Source organism: Orycteropus afer, unplaced genomic scaffold, assembly GCF_000298275.1.
Source record: "Orycteropus afer afer isolate SDZICR_OR568_19922 unplaced genomic scaffold, OryAfe1.0 scaffold00377, whole genome shotgun sequence".
NCBI classification, from domain to species: domain Eukaryota; kingdom Metazoa; phylum Chordata; class Mammalia; order Tubulidentata; family Orycteropodidae; genus Orycteropus; species Orycteropus afer.
Window position 1 is genome coordinate 1,675,729 of NW_006921964.1, and position 6,840 is coordinate 1,682,568.

Genomic DNA, 6,840 nt, shown 5'->3' on the forward strand with positions numbered 1-6,840 from the left:
CATGTTGTAAGAAGGGACCATTCCCTGGAGAAGGATGTCATGCTTGGTAGGGTGGAGGGTCGACGACAGAGGGGGAGGCCTTCAATGAGATGGATTGACACGGTGGCTGCGATGATGGGCTCAAGTATAGCAGGGATTGTGGGGCTGGCACGGTATTGGGCAGTGTTTCGTTCTGCTGTGCATGGGGTCGCTATGAGTCGGAAATGACTCGATGGCACTTAACAACAACAACAATCACCTCCATGGTGGAATCTGCTGTGAGCAGCTAAGTAGTTGCCTTCAGGGTGTGATCTGCTTCCAGTATATAAAGAGAGGCTTTGAGAAAGGTCTCTAGCTTTTGACACTTCTGGAGCCTGCCTTTGGCCAAGTCTTCATCTTAATGGCCTGTCATGTTGCCTGCCGATCTTGGGATTATTCCTGGACTTGAACTGGTGGCCTGGTGTGTTGTCTGCTAATCTTCGGCTGTGCCATTTTACTTGTTTATCTTGGGTTCTTCATCCTCAGCAGCCAGCAGCCAGCAGCTGCATGAGTCAGAAAAAGCCTCTAGCTCTAGTGAGCCTGGAACAGGAGGCAGAGCTGAAGCCCAAGGTCAAGGGGCCAGACCCTAGGGCCAGCACTTTGAACTCGGACTTCTAGCCTCCTAAATTGTAAGAGAATAAATCCTTGTTTATTAAAGCCATCCATTTGTCTTATGTATGCTATAGCAGCACTAGAAAAACAAGACCCGGGGAATGTAAAACGATGCAACTCATATAGAGTTACTATATAACCAAGCATGAGGCACAAATGCTGATAGAGGCCTTATTCATAATAGGCAAAAAGTGGAAAAAACACAAATACCTTTCAAATGATGAATGGATAAATGCAAAGTGGCATATTTATACAATGGAAGATTATTTGGTCATAAAAAGGAACGAAGAATACATGCCACAACATGGATGGATCTTGAAAACATTATGCTAGGTAAAAGAAGCTAGTCTACAAAGGCCATGTATTGTATGATTCCATTTATATGAAATGTTCAGAATAGGTAAATCCAAAGAGGCAGAAAACAGCTTAGTGGTTGCCAATGCTGTGTGAATGAGGAGTGACTGCTAATAGGTACAAGGTTTCTTTTGGGAATGATGAATATATTCTAGAATTAGTGCTGATAATTGCACAACTTGGTAAATATACTAAAAAACCACTGAACTGTATGTGTGTGACTTTTATGATAATGTGAATTACATCTCAGTTTTAAAAAAGCAAGCCTCAACAATAAAATAATGAACTTAGTTATCAAATATCACAAATGGATGGCTTTAACAAACAGAAAATTATTATCTCACAGTTTTGAAGGCTAGAAGTCCAAATTCAGAGTGCTGGCTCTTGGGAAAGGCTTTCTGTCATGGTTGGCTCTAGAGGACCTTTTCTTCTTTCAGCATCTGTGAGCCTGGCTTTCCTTGGAGATCTCCAGGTGGTTTTCAATGCAAGCACCCTGGGACCAAAGGACACGCTCCAGTCCCGGCTTTTCTTTCTTGGTTGTACTGAAGTCCCTCCTTCTCTTCTTACTTCTCTCTCTTTTTATTTCTTGTAAGATAAAAGGTGATGCAGGTCACACCCCAGGCAAAGTCCCTTTACATTGGATCAGGGCTATGACCTGAGTAAATGTATTGCATCCCACTCTAATCCCCCTACAACTGATTGGCTGATCACATCAGGTCACATCATGGGGGATGATTACATTATTATATAACTGCCAAACCACTGAGAATCATGGTCCAGCCAAGTTGACACATATTTTGGGAGACATAATTCAACCCATGATATTATCTTACTAGAAAATTAGCAAAAGACAGGAAAAGACAGTTTACTGAATAGGATGTACAGATGGTAAATAAGTTCATGAAAAGATGTTCAAATCATTATGCATTCCCCACTGCCATTAAGTTGATTCCAACTCATAGTGACCCTATAGGACAGAGTAGATCTGCTACATTAGATTTTCTAAGGCTATGAATCTTTACAGAAGCAGATGTCATCTTTCTCCCATGGAGCAGCTGGTGAGTTTGACCACCAACCTATTGATTATCAGTTGAATGTATTAACCACTGCACCACCCAAGCTCCCTTCATTATGCATTAGGTACAGTGGTTAAAGTAATAGTTTCAAAAAATAGTTTGACAGTATCTTAAAAATAAAATAAAATACTATATGATCAGTAATACACTCCTGGGTATTTGTTGCAGATAGATGAAAACTTATATCCACACAAAATCCCATACATGAATGTTTATAGAAGCTTTATTTATAATAGCCCCAAACTGAAACTACCAAAATGCCCTTTGATAGGTGAATGGCTAAGCACACTGTGATACATCCATACCAAGGAATATTAACCAAAAACCAAACCAAAGTCACTGCCATCGAGTCGGATCTGACTCATAGCAACCCATCCTTGGCTTTCTGAGGCGGTATCACTACAGAAGTAGATTGCCCAACCTAGTCAGCAATAAAAAGGAAAGATCAATTGATACTTGCAATAGCTTGGATGAGGAAAAAAGGCAATGACTACATTATATGATATTCTTGAAATGAGAAAATTATAAAGATGGAGAATAAATTAGTGGTTGCCATTAAGATGGCAGTGGGGGTGGACTGGTGGTTTTGACTATAAAGGGGGAGCATGACAGAGATCTTTGTGATAATGGAATAGTCCTATATCTTGATTATAGTTGTTGTTACATAAATCTACACATGAGATAAAATGGAACAGAGCTACAAAAATGCATTGTACAAATGTCTGTTTCCCAGTTTTACTATTATACTATAGGTATGTAAGATATAACCATTGGGGGAAACTTGTAGGAACATGGATCTCTCTTTACTATATTTGCAACTTCCTGTGAATGTATAATTATTTTTTTAAAAAAGCAAAGGAATGATAACAACAAAATTCAGATAGTATTTACCTCTTAAAATGATGAAGAAAACTAAGCACGTGATAGATGCAAGAGAATAAAGAATGTTCTGATTCTGAAACTGGGAGATGGGTTCACGGATGTTTGTAGTACTTAAGTACTTTCTTAAGTTATATAATCTTTGTAGGTCTCAAATATTACATATTTTAATTTTAAAGACAATTAAATTTGTAAACTATTCAGTTACCACTTCTTTATGGAAGAAATTGTATGCTGAGGGACATTTATGGATTTTGGAGATTGTCTTAACTCCCAGGACATGTCCCATATGAATGTCACATTTGCCATACTTGATACAAGGGTGAGGCTGGCTCTTCTCTAAGTGGATGTGCTCAAGGATACTTGAGGTAACAGAAGATGTTTCATTCTAAAATCTCAGAACCAGAGCAGCAAGTTTACTCTGCCTAACATATGAAAAGCAATTCCCAATCCAGGATGTCACATATATTAACTTGAGGGGCAGCTCCATCCCACAGTGATTCATATTCAAGTGAAAGTTAAAGTTTGTGCTGCTGTGAACCAAAGTCTCCCACCACACTTTTCCATGTTTTCTGAGTTATACATTTCATGTAAATTCAGAACTTATCTTTATTTCCCTTGAATTTTCTTTTCTATTTGACTAACCCACCAACCTCCCCAGATGTCTTTTAGATTGTGTTAGGTTAAATATTGTTTTTCACAGTTCAGTGTCATGTGGAATTTGATTATCATGCTATTAACCATCTTATCCATATGTTTCTTTAATAGAATTGTATATTTTCATTAGTGTTGTATCTGAGAATCAAGTCCAGAGCTTTGGATCACCTCTAAGTACCCCTTTGTAGTTTGGAATTCTCTTATTAAAACCTTTCTGTGAATTCAACCAGTTTCAAATAAACCAAGGAATTGTCATTCATTCCATGTTTCTGTAACTTGTCCACAAACATATTATGAGTACTTGATCACATTAAATGGGTTACAAATGAGAGACACCTTACTTAAATAACCTTTAAGATAATCTTATTCTAATATATCAGAAAAGACCCCTGATAGCACAGTGGGTTAAGAGCTCAGCTGCTAACCTACCAGCATTGTATTGAACCTACTAGCCACTCTGTGGGAGAAAGTTGTGGCAGTCTACTTCCAGAAAAATTTACAGTTTGGGGAACACTATGGGGCAGTTTGAGACAGGCCCCATACCAAGAGGCAGGAAGCAGGGGAAAAAGCCAGGGAAGACAGAGCCACAGGATCCAGGTAAGGGGAGGGTGGAGAAGTTTCAAACAGCTAAGGGATACAAACTTGTCTTTCAGTTTGTTGTACTGAGGTGGCTTGCATGTTTGCTGTGAGACTTGAGGCTGTGTGACCAGTGTTTCAAATGTCAGCAGGGTTTGCACATGGTGCACACATTTCAACGGAGCTTACAGACTGAGACAAACTAGGAATAAGGAAGAGGCTATCCACTTCTGAAAGAATTGGACAGTGAAAACCTTATGAATAGCAGAGAAAGAGAAACACTGTCTGATACATTACTGGACAACTTTATAAATATCCCTGAAACATTGTCTAATACAGTGCAGGAAGATGAGCCCCTTAGGTTGTAAGGCACTCAAAATATGACTAACTGAAAGAGCTGTATCATCAGAGTAGAGCCAACCTTACTGATATGAATAAAGTAAAACTTTTGGGACCTCAATTTGGCACGACTCAAATTGAGAAACAGCTGCAAACATCCATTAATAATTGGAACATGAAGTGTACAAAGTATGAACCTAGGAAAATTGGAAGTTGTGAAAAATGAAAATGGAATGTATAAAGATTGATATCTAGGCATTAGTGAGCTGAAGTGGACTGGTTTTGGCCATTTTGAATCAGACAATCATATGATATGCTATGCTGGGAAAGACAAATTGAAGAGGAATAGTGTGGCATTCATCATCACAAAGGATATTTCAAGATCTCTTCTGAAATATAATGCTGTCAGTAATAGGATAATATCCATATGCCTACAAGGAATATCAGTTACTACTATGATTATTCAAAGTTATGCACCAACCACCAAAGCCAAAGATGAAGAAAGTGAAGATTTCTACCAACTTCTGCAGTCTGAAATTGATCAAACATGCAATCAAGATGTGTTAATTATCACTGGTGACTGGAATGCAAAAGTTGGAAACAAAGAAGAATTACCAGTAGTTGGAAAATTTGGCGTTGGTGACAGAAATAATGCTGGAGACTGCATGATAGAATTTTGCAAGACCAATGACTTCATTGCAGATACCTTTTTTCAACAACAGAAATGGTGGCTATACATGTGGACTTTGCCAGATGAAGTATACAGGAATCATATTGACTACATCTGTAGCAAGAGGCAAAAGCTCAATATCTTTAGCCAAAACAAGACCCATAGCTGATTGTGGAACAGACCATCAACTGCTCATATGCACGTTCAACTTCAAGGTGAAGACAAAATAAGACCTTGAATATATTACTTCTGCATTTAGAGACCATCTAAACAATAGATTTGATACATTGAACACCAGTGACTGAATACCAGAAGAATTATGGGATGACATCAAGAACATCATCCAAGAAGAAAGCAAGAGATTATTAAAAAGATGAGAAAGGAAGAAAAGACCAAAATGGATATAAGAAGACCCTGAAACTTGCACTTAAGTGGTGAGTAAAGCAAATGGAAGAAATGACAAGATAAAAGAGCTGAACAGAAGATTTCAAAGAGCAGCCCAAGAAGTTAAAGCCAATTACTATAATGAAATGTGCAAAGACCTGGAGTTGGAAAACCAAAAGGGAAGAACACATTCAGCATTTCTCAAGCTGAAAGAATTGAGGAAAAAATTTAAGCCTTGTGTTGCAATATTGAAAGATTCTGTAAGCAAAATATTGAATGATTCAAGAAGCATCAATAGAAGATGGAAGGAATACACAGAGTCATTGTACCAAAAAGACCTGGTTGATCTTCATCCATTTCAGGAGGTAGCACATGATCAAGAACCAATGGTATTGAAGGAAGAAGCTGAAGCTGCACTGAAGGAATTGGTGAAGAACAAGGCACCAGGAATTGACGGAATACCAACTGAGATCTTTCAACAAACAGATGTCCTGCTGGAGGCACTCACTCAGCTATGCCAAGAGATTTGGAAGACAGCTCCTGGGCCAACTGATTGGAAGAGATCCATATTTGTACCCATTCCAAAGAAAGGTGATCCCGCAGAATGTGGAAATTATTGAACAATACCATTAATATAACATGCAAGTAAAATCTTACTGAAGATAATTCAAAGCCATTTGCAGTAGTATATTAACACAGAACTTCCAGAAATGCAAGCTGGATTCAGAAGAGGATGCAGAACAAGGGACGTCATTGTTGTTGTCATATGAATCTTGGCTCAGAGCAACGAATACCAGAAAGATGTTTACTTATGTTTTATTGACTGCACAAAAGCATTTGATTGTGTGGATCATAACAAATTATGGGTAATATTGAGAAGAAAGGGAATTCAGAACACTTAATTGTACTCATGAGCTCATGAGGAACCTATAAATAGACAAGGAGGCTGTCATTCAAACACAACAAGGGAATACTGCATGGTTTAAAATCAAGAAGAGAGTGTGTCAGGGTTGTATCCTTTCACCAAACTTATTCAATTTGAGAAGCTGGACTATATGAAGAATAATGTGGCATCAGGATTGGAGGAAGACTCATTAACAACCTGCAATATGCTGATGACACAACTTTGCTTGCTGAAAGTGAGGGTGACTTGAAGCACTTACTGATGAAGATTGAAGAATACAGTCTGTAATATGGATTACATCTCAATATAAAGAAAACAAAAATCCTCACAACTGGACCTGTAAGCAGCATCACAATAAATGGAGAAAAGAT